Consider the following 16,706-nt stretch of genomic DNA (forward strand, 5'->3'; position numbering starts at 1 on the left):
GGCTACTACAATTTAGCTTTCCATTGGTTACCTTAATCAGCTTCAGACGATGGCTCCATCGACAAGACCATGACCGATTTCCTTCCCCGCCATTTTCCAAAGGAGCCGGAATTCCGACCTCATCTCGACGGGACGTTAAAAATCTTGTATAAATAACGACTGCTATTGAAACTTCATGGCAGATTAAAACATGTTATGGAAACATTCCCTGGTTAAGCCATGTCTCGGCAATATCCCAGTCGTGCGAGTTTTGTAGGAGCATTCTGTGAAGTCTGGAAGGTGGAAAATGTACTGGCGGAAATAATGTTGAGAGAACTGGCAGTGAGTCGTGCTTGGGTACATCTCAGACGGTTGAACACGTGCCCGTGAAAGGTAAAGATATGTGGTAAGATCCTGTGGGACCAAACTGCTGAGGTCATCGGTCCCTAAGCTTACACACTACTTAATCTAACTTAAACTAACTTACGCTAAGGACAAGACACACACCCATGCCCGGGGGAGAACTCGAACCTCCATCGGGGGTAGCCGCGCGAATCGTGGCATGGCGTCCTAGACCATGCCGCTACTCCGCGCGGCGAAAGGTAGAGATCCCGGGCACACAGTTTTAATGTGCTAGGAAGCTTCATATCAGTGTACGCCGTGCTGCAGAGTGAAAAATTCATTCTCGAAACGGCTGCTATTGTTCCAATCCCTTTGCATTTCTTCTGTGACTTGTGAGAAGATTATCAAAATAATCACAACTCCTCTCTTAACCATCAGACAACAGTTGCAGATTTCCATAGTGTGGTATAAAAGCAAATTGATCCATTTCAACAGCAACATTTCCTGTTAGCAGAACTCCTTTGTGTATTCCTACTTTGCCACTGCATTCCGATTGCAACGAATTCATGAAAAGTACAACAATCAGCTTATTCGGTATGGCACACACGTAATTGTTGCGACGCGCATGTACGTTTACGCCTAAAAATTAACATTGTTCATAGTACGTCCTCATATTTTCTGTCATCTGTCGTTTGCAACACGTGCTCAAAATCGACATCTTCGGAGTCCACTTAAAAATTGTAACGGTCACTCAGGAAGCTCATAGTAGAGTCACGGTTACTCGGCCTTTAATCGACGCTGAGTTCGCGTAGCCCACACCCCTGGTTGTGGACAGTTTGCGCTGCGCCTTCCGTCCCCACTGCTTGTGATGCAAGGGGTGTTCACGGCGGCGGCCAACTTGGGAGTTCGCTGCCGCCCTCGTAGCCCAGCGTAGCGTCACGTACGTAGATAGCTGCCACCCAGGGCCACTTGGGCCAGTCTCGCGTACAGCCAACTCTGTTCTTTACTGCATCACACACTCTTATCGTTTTGCGAAAATTTGCATCTCTATTCTGCCCGCCCTATACACATTGTAGGGTTGTAACATTTAATATGAGTGTGGTGAATTACTTTCATCGGTACATCAGATCCGAACACAATAGGTGTGTTTGACTGTCCATACTCGCACGTTACTTCTTGTTCTAGCCGTTTAGCTGAGCTCATATTTCTTCGGAAGATGTATGTTTGTGTGCTTCAATGGCCTTCGATACCAACCAGTAATTTGCAGTATATGACAAGGCTTCGACTTTATAACATTAATTTTCAACTAACTTATTCGTTGCCGGAAAGTTAATTCGAACAAGGAAAGGGGTTTACCGTAGCGCCGACGACTGGGTCACTAGAGACGGGTAGCAGAAGCGCACATGGGAAACAGGTCGTGTTCTTTTCGAAGGAACAACCCCGGCATTTCATAAAACTAGTTTGAGAAGCTGACTGACCATAAGACGTTTGTACCCCGCTCTTCCCGGACTGCAAGGTCAACATCTTCACCTCTTCGCCCGGTGAACTTCATTCGCCGTACGCCAGCAAGTTGGCAATGAAGAGAAGATAGACCTGACCTCAGTGATAGAATTGTCTTCCAATTATTTGATCGAAATCATCAAAGATATCTGATAGAGATTGACAGTAACAAACTTGTCTGACAACTCTTCTGAAAGAGAATAGGAAAGCACGTTTGTGCGTAGCTCTCCCAATCGGCTGTACGCAGAATTTCGATGACAGCGATTATGTGTGCAGAGGAAGCGTTTCTAGAATCACTGCCAACGAGGATCCAGAATTAGGCGGTGCAGCGCCTGCCAGTCGCTCGAAATTAGAATGCAGGCAACCATAGAATGAAATTAACGACACACCGGGTTAGCTTTCTTCTCAGGACCGTAATCCGACATTCTTTTCTGCTGCTTTGGAAAGACGGGGTAATAGATAGACTTGGCGGTCGCCTGAAGATGTTAAGTTTACCACCACAGGTGGTGCAGATTTTTTCTCGAATGCTTATATTTCGATTGAACTGTATCACAATGCTTCACATACTGGGTTGCTTAACACTTACCTTTTATATATATTATCTCACAACAGGGGTTACAGATATTTCGTTGCACCAGTGATGATCTGTATAAAATATTGCGATAAAAATTGTAGAATGCACGAATGAACTTTATACTCAACCCAGAGCGTAACGTAATGCATTAAATTGTGCTTTACAAAGTAAAGAACGAGCGGCGCTCAGTAAGTAATGCAGCATATTTTTCGTGAAAGCAGGTTGGTTTTATTCAGAATTCCAATTCACTGTATTATTCCCCACTCATTTGGCTACAAAATTCTCTAGTTTTCTACATCTTTTCCATTCAATGCTAAGGCCTTACGCCACCTCACTAGAAGGACTTGTATGCTCGTATCGTACCGGTCTACTGGTCGACGACGGAACCAACATTCTGCTGCATCAGTACCTCCCCATCGTCCACGTACTGCTTCTCGCGGAGTACCAAAGGAAGTCGGAAGGTGCGAGACCGGGCCGTAGGATGGAATAGGAAGAGGAGTCCAGTGAAGTTTTATCTCCTCCCGGGCGCGCAGACTTGTGTGAAGCCTTATGTTGTCATGGAGAAGGAGAAGTTCTTTTGCATCAAATGGAATGAGAATGTCCTCACATTCCAACATCGCAGAAGTCAATGTCTGTGCGGCCGGCCGGCTCGCGGGGGATCGAACAGGTTTGCGCGTCTTCGTTGACAGACGCCTCGCCCAACGACTCACAGTGCTTTTGTTCACTGTCAAGTCTCCTGGTAGACATTCTGCAAGCGCCTATGAATATCTGCGATGCTCTGGTTGTCCGTTAAAAGAAACTCGGTGACAGCTTTGTGCTTGGAACGCACCTTCCGTTACAGACACCATTTTGAAGGATACGTGTAGCCATGCACCCTATCGGTACTCAGGAAAATATAGGAGCTGAAGCGGGAATGTCCCAGGATGTCCCATAGCGAATTCCTCATTCCATCAAGAGAAATTAGCCGAGAAAAAAGTATTGCATTACTTATTGAACACTCGTCGTACTTTTTCCCTCTCCCCACTGCTTTCCGTGGGTGATGCAATAAAAAACTACCTAGGATTCTTATGTTATGCCACATTATACTCTGTGTTAGAGCTCCCTAACCTCTGACGGAATTTTCTTTTCTGTGGAAAAGGGAAATTGACCCAATGGTCTAACAAAAGGGGATGAGTCATTCAACTTTCATTCCCGTAACAAACGGAAAAGACAACCAACCAGTGGCTTTATTTTGGATGTAAGAATCTCTGAGTTAGAGCTCACCACTGTGTGGATCCAAAGCTGCTTCCGAAGAATTTCTTCGCGGTTCCGGTGGTACTCGTTTACGAAAGTTGATTACACGCATAACTCTGAAACGTTTTGGACAGGAAGATAAAACACCACTGATTACATAGTTGCCGGCTCGGGTGGCCGAGCGCTTCTAGGCGCTACAATCTGGAACAACGCAACCGCTACGGTCGCAGGTTCGAATCCAGCCTCGGGCATGGATGTGTGTGATGTCCTTAGGTTAGTTAGGTTTAAGTAGTTCTAAGTTCTAGGGGACTGATGACCTCAGAAGTTAAGTCCCATAGTGGTCAGAGCCATTTGAACCATTTTTATTACACAGTTTCGGTACTACAACTTCAGTGACTGCCCTAAATTTCTGGTACTCCTCCCCCCCCCCCCTTCCCCGCGATGTGTCGCTCACTCATTACGTGCGCTGAACGTAAGAAAAAGCCGAGTATGCAGCCTTATAAGGAACAAGGATTGATACATCCCTCGCAAACCCTACGGTTCGAAACACTTTTAATATAACGCAACAAATGTGTAAGACGTACTCTCTTCCCATACCCGTACGGAGAGCGAGAGCAGAGTTCCGCGTGGATGCCATCAGTAGCTCCGATAAGCCGAGCAAACAGAAACGTGACCGGCTACGTCACGCAGGACACAGCTGCAGGCCGTATTTCTTGGAAATGAAACAATGAACCATAAAAGTGTCTCCCTTAAACGCTTCGTAGTGAGTCTCGTAACCGCTTACACTACACGAGGGCAGTTAGCCAGTCATATTTAACTACCCTTAAAAATTGTTAACGAGTTCAAGCTGTAGAGAAACGGAGGCTCCTTCAAAAATGCGGTCGGAGGGGGGGGGGGGGGCGATGCGCTAAAAGTAGAGGAAGTTTCGGAAGATGAGGTGCACAAATCTGAAATACAAAGGCCTTAGCGAAAAGCGTGGAGCGAGCTGGCCGGCGCGCCAAGTGGGCTAAACGAGGCAGCCGCATTATGCCCGTGTCAGGCCCCAATTGAGACAATCTGGCGCGCAACGCACAGCACTCGCACCAGCCTGACGCAACTTCCGATCCAGCGCAGCCGCAGACCACCGTCGGTGCCTCAACAGGCGAGGCAGAACACGGGTGGATCTATGTCCAAGGGCCACGGGCTCGCGTCGCAGGCACGAAACCTAAGCGTGGCGGAATCTGACTCGACAAATTACACAGAATAGATATTCCGTATAGTGTACCTCTGCCAGAGTATAGAACAGCTTAAGCATTCGATAGATATGCGTATTCAGATAAGCGCGTATTTCGGGGAGACGATTCCGTGCCGAAGATTGAGTGAGCTCGTGTACAATCAGTACTTGTAGAGAACTGGTACAGCGCCCAGTCCGAGCAGTTACTTAAGGGGGGGTAGGACGTCAAACAGGCCGACTTGGAGCAGGAGAGGCACCACAGGGCATTTTAATTTACACTGTCTATACCTTTACAAATAAATTCATAAAACTTTGTCAGCATGACCAGGAAGGATTCTGAATTCACACTCATAGCAGTGGAAGTTCGAAAACATAACGAAATAATTGTTTTTTACACGTGAAATTTCATTTATTTCACTTACTAATGGCAGTATTTGGTGCTCTAGGTACACTTTTCTTCATAAGTAAGAGAGATTGTTCGATGAATTGTGCAGAGCGTACAAACCATACTTAAAGGTGTATGAAACTCTAGAATTTTCCAAATCTATTAAAAACTGTGGTAAAAGTTGAGGTAATTAACTATAAAATTTGTGTTTTTCCTAAACATGATGTTTAAAATATAACAGTTCATTCGTTTTTTTCATAAATTAAATAAATTCTAGAGTTTCATACACCAGTGAGTATGATATGTATGAGGTGCAAAATTCATCGAAGAATCTCTCTAACTTATGAAGAAAAGTGGACCTATAGCAACAAATGCAGCCATTAGTAAGTGAAAAAATGATGACATTTCACAAATAAAAAAATATTTTGTTATGTTTTCGAACTTCCAATGCAATGAGTGTGAATCCCGAATCCTTCCTGCTGATGCTGAAAAAGTTTTATGAATTTATTTGTAAAAGTATAGACACTAGAAATAAAAATGTTCTGTGATGCTTCTCCTGTTCCGAGTCGGCCCGTTTGACGTCCCACACCCGTTAAACCAGTTTTCCGCAGCGGAGAGAAAAAGCTCGCCTGATTCTCCATTCGTTCTTCGTTTACCTGGTCATTTAAAACTGAAACATACCTAACAAAGCTTCCATCGTACGCAGAACGACTGCACACATAATCTTCTCTCCCTTTCCCTTCTCTCGTCATCGAAAGGTGTGAATTCCCAAAACAGTCTCATCTGAGGGACGACATGATTCAAACGAAAAGGCCACGGCCAAGAACATCCTTACGCCAGCCTCATTCAGCGAGCTGTGAAATTAATCCGTCGTACTCTCATGCGAACGAAGTAAACGTGTAGACGTAATACGTCTGGCAGTCATAAATTTCATGCGCTTATCACTATTTTCGTTATCTGTGCTGTTACAGCGAATCTTCTGAACACCTCACAGTTTATTTGCAGATGCCGTAACGGCTAAAAGCGGGCAGTATGTCATATCGGTGGGTTGTGGTATGACGAAGCCCAATTTAATACAGCTCATTTTTGCGATTATATTCAAGAGACACTGGAAGGCACTGGCGAAAAGGCCTTATGTATCGTGTTCCAGTCTGCAGGCAACGACTGCGCAAGGGAAAGCTTCTATTGTTGCCGCAAAAAGTAGCATGTGTTCGTAATTTTGCGCGCTGAACGTTTGTCTGTAATCCTCGGCAGCTTTAGTAAAGCTCCTAGCAAGGACATTGGACCCGAAATGGCTCGTTGCGTGTCCGAATGTATTGTGTAGATATCTATGATTAGTACAGGTATCACATGTAGTGTGATGCGCGTCTCGTTACGTGAGAAGATGGAGGTGAACTTGAGGGAGAGGAGGAACCTCGGTGCCGGCACACTGGCCGTAGCTATCAGAAGATTTGTGGGGCCGCCGATCTTAAGCTCTTTATCCCAGGGACGGATCACCACTAACACTGGATTACGCCCTTAGCCCATGTAACATGGCAGAGAGTTGTAGCCGGCCAGAGTGGCCGAGCGGTTCTAGGCGCTATAGTCCGGAACCGCGCAGCCACTACGGTCGCGGCTCGAATCCTGCCTCGGGCATGGATGTGTGTGGTGACCTTAGGTTAGTTAGGTTTAAGTAGTTCTAAGTTATAGGGGACTGATGACCTGGCAGTTAAGTCCCATACTGCTCCGAGCTATTTGAGCCATTTTTGAACCAAATAGTTATCAAGTTAAAATTCGCCATTTATCCAGTTGACAAAATGTTTCCATCGGAGAGCGGCGTATTGGAATGCGATACGCAAAACAAACTCCAGTACACGATGAACATCACAAATCAAGTACAAGATATTAAGAATGGAAATTTCCACATAAACTTTCTTGGAAACGAATACATTGCGAAAGTACGTTAACGAATGTACGCCAAGCAGCGTGTTACTCAAAAGACATCTAATAATTTCGTTATAAAAAATTGTGAGTTTGCGATGTTTAGTACGACCTCAGTTACTGTGCTTATAGTGGATGGAATGAAGAGCGTCAGTGCACATGTCGTTAGTCTCCCTGTCTTGCACTGATTCAGAAACATGAGAGTAAAGAACAGAGCGCGGGACTCAGTTTTAAAGAGATTTCCAGAAGGATATGAAAAGCACACGAGGTATTTTTTTTACAAATGCCATCTATGGCAGTGCTCCACTTCGACGTCCAATCGGATTATTCACACTTAGGCGGGCAGTGCATCTGAAAACAAGGTGGGGTCGATCCGTATCGTAAACCTATTGATGTAAATAGAGCCACATATAAAAGATTTTACTTACCAGGGCTCTGTCTAGGGCCTAAAACCCGAAGCAGTTATTAATCGGAAGACTATTTCGAGAACCATATTAATTTCGTAGTCTTACTCTGCCTGGAGATGTGGTATCTATCTCCGGAAAAACAATTCGAATGTCTTCTGAGACGATCTAAACATTATCATGATACCTTACGACCAGGACCGCAATTCAACTATACTAAATAGTTTTCATGTGTACAAAAGTGATAGTATATGAAAAAAAAGTGGATGCTGAAACGAAAGAGGGACGGTACCCCTCTGTCCTAACGTTTGACAATGAAGTTCTTGCTGCTCGAATTGTATTTAGTTTTAATTCGAGGTACTTACAACCAGTTCTAAAAACACCTTTATCGTAAACGTAGACAGGTAACTATTTTATTGGCAAGCGACCATTTATGAGTAGTATAGTACTCAGACGACTGAACGCACGAAACTATATATTCTCAGATATCTTGGAAATTCCGTATTACTGCTGGCCAGGACGTACACAATTTTTATGACGTATCAGGAGACAAATGCTTCGAAGGTTGTAAATGCGTTAGGACGCGTGCAAGCGGTGCAGGTGTGTGTGTGTGTGTGTGTGTGTGTGTGTGTGTGTGTGTGTGTGTGTGTAACGAGCGAACCAAGATCAGTCTAGCGTGGACAACTATCACATTTTGATTGCGAAATAGTGTTCCCGGCAATTTTACACCACGTAATGGGGGAAACGAGGTTTTTTGTGTGTGGTTTATACCCGTAACATTTAGTCCTATTAAGATACAAGACACCAGTTGTACCTTGCCTTTAATGCAACTGTGGATAGCTTTTGAACACTTTCCATAGCTCTTGTGAAAAGCAGTATAGTGTATATCGCTAATCAGTGTTTGAAGTGCAACATTTTGCAAAGTAGTCCGGTTTACAACAAGTGCTGACCAAAGCTGCCGCCATAGGACTTTTTCGCTTATCTTGCGACGTAAATATTGGATAACAGGGCTGAAACTGCTCTATGCCGGCACATTTCGGCCATGGGCATAAGTCATTTGCTGTATATCTTTGGGAAACGATTCTCCTCATAGACTAAAAGGCACAGTATTCAGTTATAAGGCTCCCAGAGGCTATTAAAATCAATAAGTAGTTCTGTTTCTCATCAAGATGAGGTAGATCCTTCGCCTTTTGCTTTTATTATAAATAATTGCATCAGTCTCACCGCAACTAAGAAAGTAAAAGTTTAAACTCGAGGAAAACAGTACTTGGCCCTTCGGACATGTCACTCGTCGAAATCCTTCTGTCTACAGCTTGAACCGTTTGAAAATTATTTTGTGTGCCCACTTAAAGTGTAATTCAACCATTGTTATAGGAGAGATTGTATTGTAACAATTACAGATAATCGTAAAGCGATAAAGGTCAGTGCAGCCAATGCGTGATGTGAAATTCTTTTTCCCTTTCATCTGTCGGACCACGTTAAAGAGGTGTTCAGTTTTTACCGTGCAACATGTTCGGAACATCCAGTGATGTCTTGGTAGTAAGTAGAATGCGGTAATGGTATCATTTGTGTGATCTGACTTGAAATAAATAAATAAATAAATGTACAAAACGCTCATTGCGTTCCCATAAGGCAATATGCCTAGGATTTGTAGCAGGATCGTTCGTTCTTTCCTTACATATATTGAAGGAGAGAATAGGTATATTATCAGGACCAGTGTTTCAGAATAGTCCTACACCTTTCCCAGCTCATCTAGCTGCTCCACGAAGTTGTATTGCTGTATTTCATTAGATAAAATTTATCGAGTCGGTTCTGTCTGGCAACTTGTTCCTCATCGCGGACTACAGGAAGACCATTGTTGTCAGTATTTACCGGAGTATCAGAAAACAAGCGAGTAATCGACATGCTTATCGCGGCTGTAAAGCGTTGAAGTGTAGAAAGCCAAACGACTGGAGCAGGTTTCCCGGACGGCGCTGTGCGATGTAGAAGCCCGATTGCTGCCCACGGCTGTGTGCGGAGCATCAATCTTTCCGCCGACGGTCGCGATGCCGCTGTCTCGAGGGGCGGCTCGGCTGTCCCGCTCCCAGCAGCCGAACTGCCGCATAACCTGAATGTCAACTCGAACATCCGTCACGCCGCACGTGGTGTGTTGTGGCGCGGGCGCGCAGGGAAGCGCTGCCATGTTTAGCATTCTGCTATTCTCCTAATAAAGGGGGCCATGGCCTCTTCCCACACTCGAAATAAATACCGTGCGTGAAACGAAACAGGTGTCTAGCTGCAACAGAAAATGGGGACCCTGGTGTGTGTGTGTGTGTGTGTGTGTGTGTGTGTGTGTGTGTGTGTGTGTGTGTGTAAAAATGGTCCAAATAGCTCTGAGCACTATGGGACTTATCATCTGAGGTCATCAGTCCCATAGAACTTAGAACTACTTAAACCTAACTAACCTAAGGACATCACACACATCCATGCCCGAGGCAGGATTCGAACCTGCGACCGTAGCGGTCGCGCGGTTCCATATTGTAGCGCCTAGAACTGCTCGGCCACTTCGGCCGGCTGCGTGTGTATAGCTTTGTGCTCTGATAACGGTACTGTAATTATTCGTGTCGGTAATATTCAGAAATGGATATCGTAGTTAAGAGGCAGATGTTGAAAGGGTTTCGCAAGTTTTCAAGCACGTACTACGCGTATTAAATGAGTCCTCGAAAATTATCCTTGCCACGAGAGCACCGTTTGTGGTAGAGGTTCCGTGATTGACTATATTTGAAGCGGCGTTTTTTTTCGATGTGTGAGAAGACCAACGTCTATTTGCGGAAACAAATCTGTTAAGAAAGACCCTCTACAACTTTCCCACTAACACTTAATTACTGTTGAATAGAGAATTTGAGATTAAACAGTGCAACCTTCGAACAACAAAAGACTCAAATCGAAAAGGAAACTAATTCCACATTTGTAAACCAGCGTGCTCCAAAAATTATAAACAGAGCGTCTACAAAATGACTATTTACAAAATACTCGAGCGTATCATTTTATGCTATTGATCAAATGTTTGGGAACCATTACAGATATTACTAACGGACGATACTGAATTTATACAAACAAGGACTGCACGAATGAGTGTTCGTTTGACTTGCGAGAAAACGTCACCAAAATACTGCACGCCATGAATTGGCGGACGATTGAAGAGAGAAACACCAATTATGCGGCTAAAGTCTACTTACATAGCTTCAAGAACCAATATTAAAGATCAGATGATCTAGAGATATTCAACCCTCTAGGTATAGTTCCCATAGAGACCGGGAAGAAAAGATTAGACTAATTACCGAACGAAAAAGATTAGACTAATTACCGAACGTACAAGAGCATTTAAGTACTCATTCTTGCAGCGCTCTGTATGAGAATGAAATGAGGAGAAATACTAATACGTGGTAGAATGTGAAGTACGCTTTGCCTTGCTTTCACAGTGATTTGCAGTGGAAGGGTGTACATGTAAAGGGCGCCATAATAAATTAATAATGCGGCCACCACAACGGTGCTCTAGCCTTCTTTCTATCTTAGAACTCACTTATCGAATTTAACGTGGACTCTGCACCAGGGTGCAACTTGGCACTATTCACGTCATGAAAAAAATTCTAATATTACAATGGAATTGGCCCTGGACCTCTAGTGTCACAGTCTGCCCACTAAACGGCCGAGGCAAGGAGGCAAGAGATACTGAGATGCCTAAAATATAACACTGTGTTTCTTAGGGGGGACTTATTTTCGTAGTACGTACGTAATGACCAGTATTTAATTGGTAAGTTCTCGATTTCAAAGAGAGTAATGGCGGCGGTAGCTTCCGGAATAGCAGTGAATGTACCAACTGACCATGTAATGAGTTGCTTTTAGAATTCATCTGTTCTACTGGCTTTCACATAGTACGATCAAGCACCGCGCAACAGAAACATTTATCGGTGCCTTCGGTAGTCAAGGGTTCCTATTTCTACTGCGGCTAGACGCTTGTGGAAAACCATTAAATAATTTCCCCGCCCAGCAAAACGCAGAATTTACCATTCCAGTATGGCTCTTAGAGTGTAGTATGATTCTAAAATTAACCTCTCTAACGCCTTAAACGTATTTTTTGTTTTATTTAAGCAGAATATAAGCACAGGTTGTACTCGTCATGATTTAAATTGTAATCCGCAGTCATCTTTAGATCCGTTGGTGCGAGCCGTTTTATGCTGCATCACTGGATTTGAGATGATTGTGTACTACAGTCGAAATCGGCAGTTGCATGAGTAAAAGCTATGATCATCGCCTGGTTGAATAAAGAAACAATTTGTAATTATATGAGCCACTTAAATCCCCGAAACTACAATTAACATATTTTACAAAATTAAACATAGCCAACCGTCACTGAAGTCCAAGAGTGGGCTAAATTCACTTGAAAAGACAATTAGTTGCCAGTTGGGCGCCAGTGTGTCGTTGGAGACGCTTTCGTTTGGCAAGAGAGTTGAGAAGTGTATGCGGTCTATAGCACAAGAAACGTCGACTGACTTTTTCTGGGGACTCGGGCAGACAGTAGGGGCAAAGGAGCTCGGACAAACTACTAGTAATTCTATAGGTTTTCGTATGTTCCCCAAATTACGTTAGGCGAATGCTTGGACAATATGGTCGCATTCAATTCTTGCACGCTATCCATCTCAGTTGGTCCCCTGTCACCTATGTCGACAAGGCGTTACCATCCAACTTCCCTTTTACCTGTAGTGGTGTTCCAATGTTGTTTCATCACTCACGATTGCTCCTAACAACCTTTACCCCCCTCCCCGGGGATATTCGTCATGTCCTGTTATCTTGTACCAGATTTACGGGCTCGCTTCAGACCATGTCACCCGTCACGCACAAAGTACTCCAGAAGCACTTGGTTCTTCAAGGGCTGCATTTCACCGCATGACGATCCGAATTCACGAAGCGACCGTTCCACCCCGTTCAGTCACTGTAGCTCGTTGAACTCCCATTGGCATAGTGATCGTTCAAGCAACATATAAGCTACTACGCCCCCCCCCCCCCCCCACACACACACACACCACTCTGCAGTTCACATGGTTCACACTGAGGTGACAAAAGTCATGGGATACCTCCTAATATCGCGCCAGACCGCCTTTTGCCCGGCATAATGCAGTAGCTCGACGTGGCATGGACTGAACAAATCGTTGGAAGTACCCTGCAGAAATATTGTGCCGTACTGTCGCCACAGCCGTCCATAATTGCGAAAGTATTGCACGTACATGATTTTGTGCACGAATTGGCTTCTCGATTGCGTCAGTGAAGTGTCTAGTATGTTCTTCAAACGTAACTTGAACTTTCACGCAGTGGCATGACACATTGTCATCCATGAAAACTGCGTCGTTGTTTGAGTACATGAAGTCCATAAACGGCTGCAAATGGCCTCCAAGTAACCAAACAACCATTTCCAGTCAGTCATTGGTTCAGTCGGACCAGAGGGCCCAATCCGTTGCATGTAAACACAGTCCATATCGTTATGGAGCCACTACGTGCTTGCACTGTGCTTTGTCGGCAACTTGGGTCCGTGGCTTCGTGGGATCTGTGCGACACTCGAACCAAACCATCAGCTCTTACAGACTGAAGTCGGGACTCACCTGACCAAGCCACGGTTTCCCAGTCGTGTAGTGTTGAACAGATATGGTCACGAGCCCAGGTAAGGCGGTGCAGGCGACGTCGTCTGCTACCATAGCCCATTACCGCCAAATTTCGCCGTACTGTACTGACGGATTCGTTCATCGTACCTCCCACATTGATTTCTGCAGTTATTTTCACGTAGTGTTGCCTGTCTGTTAGCACTGACAACTGTACAGAAACGCCGCTGCTCTCGGTCGTTAATTGAAGCCGGCGGCCCCTGTGTTGTCCGTCCTGAGAAGTAATGCCTAAAATTTGGTGTTCTCGTCACGCTCTTTACACTGCGGACCTCGGAAAATTGTATTTCCTAACGATTTCCGAAATGGAATCTCTCATGCGTCTAGCTCCAAATACCACGCCACAGATCAAAGTCTGTTAATTCCCGTTGTGCGACCATAATCACATCAGAAAGCGTTTCACATGTATCAGCTGAGTACAAATGACAGCTCCTCCGACACACTGCTCTTTATACTACCGCCGGCTGCGAATGTGCATATCAATATGCCGTGACTGCTGTCAAGTCAGTGTATAAATGACATTTTATATGCGGTTTTAATAACTAGATATCACAGCCACAGACTGCACTTGCTGAAGAACCGGTGAGCGCTGCAGCCGAGCAGGTGTGAAGCGAGTGTGGGAGACTGTGTGTGCTCTGGGTAGGAAGTGCTTCGGAGCGTCCCGCTGACAACACTCGGTGGTCAGTGAGTAGCGGAGGGGCGAGAGGCAGCTGGTTGCTCCACTGTGAACGCCCTGGGAGGCAGGTGGAGGGGAGGAATAGGGGGCGGGGACTCGGGGCAGGCGCAGTCGGCGTGTCGCGCGTCAGTCGCTCGCCGGTGCACACATGAGCACAACGTTCCGGGCTGTCACGTAACAGGCCTCGCCACGCACAAGCAGCAGTAGTTTCTTCCGCGACTCCTGGTGAGTGGCGCAGCTTACGGCTCCTCGCGTCATCAGTGGACACGACTAAGCCGTATGTGCGAAAGGCTTCTAGAGCAAGCATACGTTTCTATACGGAGAATGCCTCAATCAGAAACATCTCAGAACTGAACTTGCGATGGATTTATATACAGTGCGGAAGGTGCATTACCGTCGGCTGTGGATACAAGTGCTTCAGCGAGAAACGTGCAACTATATAAAAAGAAAGAAAAAGTTGTCTATTGCAATTTCAGTGCCCATCCACGTCAGTTGTGTATTTTCTACTCAACACTTCGAAGGTTACATCCATCGTCTTCGGCAGGATTCGTGAATATTTAACACACAGACTCTACAGTTACATGCTGCGTACTCTTCGGAGAGGAAACTAATGCCAGAGAAAGGCTTTAGTGGAAGTATCATTGTATAAAAGAGTGGTCTAGTTATGGTTCTGACGGATAGTTTTACTGTACACGAAGACGAGGGGGAAATGCACGAAACGTCGATTGAAATGCACAATTGATGCGGCTAGCTCAGCGTTATCTTTTATTTGCGAATGTGGCCGCTACAGAATGTGAAGGCGGAAAGAACTCTTGACATCCAAATACCATCTCTCAAAGTGGCTTGTTGTCCCTTCCAGGCTCTGTGATTTGTCGTTAAAAGCGTAATTCGTGGTCTCCCGCAGCCTGCCGGATTCTTTCTGGGGACAACAAAGTTATCATAGTCACACGTGTGCGTGCAGAGTACGGTTCGACGACATATCGGTGAGCCTTGTTAAAGCACAAGGCGCTTCTTACGTTGTTAAAAGATGTTTCATCAAAGGGTGCCCATGACTGATACAGAGGGTGCGTCTCTCGTTCCTTTCACTGGAGTTTGGCGGTTTTAACGGCTTCGCTGTCTTACAGAAGCCGGACGAATCATTTCTTGTGTCTTCGATGTAAACAGTGAGAGTGATGTTTCGTTGTTCCGTGTTGGCGTTACTGATGAGTTTGAGAGACGCTGGTTACTTTAGTGAAAAGTCGCGACTGCTGAATTTCTGTACAACCGGACGTGGACTCTGTTTCCCATGGTTTTCTTTCGACATTACGGAATGTCTCTGTTGCTGCGTCTGCTGCGATCATATGGGAGGTCTGCCGTTATCTTCTTGTCGAAGGACGGCGCTGCCAAGGCCACCAGATTTCGCGGAAGGCAATTGAAATTTCGTGCCTTGCTCATGTATTTATAGTTCCAATGGAAATTTATCATCAACGTTTTGCGCAGTGTGCGGACATCAGTAAGCGTTTAATATTTTCTACATTCGCTGGCAACAAAGCGAGACTCTTTTTACGGTGGAGTGACTAGGTAGCGAACTCGTTCGCTAACTAGATTTTACATTGAGCTGGGTCAGTTAGATACGTGGTCCAGTCTGCGGAAACATAAGGTCATCACCGACTCGGCTGTGCGTTACCAATTGGAACTTGTGCGTTAATACAATCATTGTATGGCAAATAAATAAAGAATATTGCTACGACAAATTTTTAGAGACAGAGAATGCTTCCTGGTAGTTTGTGAAGGGGCGATTACTTGGCGGTGTGTTTGATCACTTGATACTGGTCTTGTACTAATACTTGTTGTTTAGTGAAATGCTGTATTTGCTAAAGACATTCGAGAGAGGTTATAAAAAGAGTTCTACGATATAGCCCTTGATAATTTTGGCAGATAAACTCTTCAACAAAGAACATCGGGAATGTGCGAAATACAGGACTATAATCTGCTGGTTCAGCAAACTATCCACCTCGATATAGAATTTTTGCATAGCAGTGTAGGTGAAGCTGCACAGCCACAGTAGTATGACCCTCATACAATGCATTATACTCTCTCTCTCTCTCTCTCTCTCTCTCTCTCTCTCTCTCTCTCTCTCTCTCTGAGAATAGCTATATCAAGTGTCATATCACTGTAAACCTTCTCAACAAGGGCTATACAATGCCAGTGAATCATACAGAGTTCATCAAAAAAGTATAGTTGTTTCACTATCATATTCGCCGTTCAGCAGTGCAGTGTACACTTTGTCTCGCTGTCTTAACAATTCCAGACCTTTAAAAATTTTGCATTTTTTTTTTCTTTTTAGGCTGCCAAACCAACTGGCGCAAGCGTATCCGCGGCAGACTTCCATGCTGTATCTGTCACTTATGGCTACTTGAAGATGACAGTTTTGTCATGCCAAACTATCACTTGTTAGTGAAAACTGAGCAGAAAAAAAAGTCGTTATGTAAATGTTCAAGAAATAATTATTTTGATTTGTTACATCATCAGTTGTGCAGAGCACCATATGTGTATGAGCAAGACACTTTTTATTTGCAAAGAATCATCATAGGAGACACTGTTTTAGGCTTATGCGTGCACTCTGATAAAGGCCACTTCTTATGTTGTAAGAGCTGTCCATTTACACTTGAAGAGCAAGGAAATTGTTACGGAAAATTATCATCGCAAATGATGACGCTATTCGCAGTGGAAACACCCGACGCCTTTGGCGTAAATACGCGTGTTTTCAGTTACATTCATAACACAACACAAATAACTTGACGAATTGTT

The 16,706-nt window shown here is 44.7% G+C and overlaps 1 protein-coding gene across 3 annotated transcripts in view; it reads left to right on the top strand.

The window, feature by feature from the left end:
• The window catches only part of LOC126348760 (protein similar-like), a 663,779-nt gene that overhangs the window by 631,561 nt on the left and 15,512 nt on the right, over nucleotides 1-16,706 (top strand). The gene's annotated exons all lie outside the window — the stretch shown is intronic.

Source organism: Schistocerca gregaria, chromosome 1 (assembly GCF_023897955.1).
Source record: "Schistocerca gregaria isolate iqSchGreg1 chromosome 1, iqSchGreg1.2, whole genome shotgun sequence".
NCBI classification, from domain to species: domain Eukaryota; kingdom Metazoa; phylum Arthropoda; class Insecta; order Orthoptera; family Acrididae; genus Schistocerca; species Schistocerca gregaria.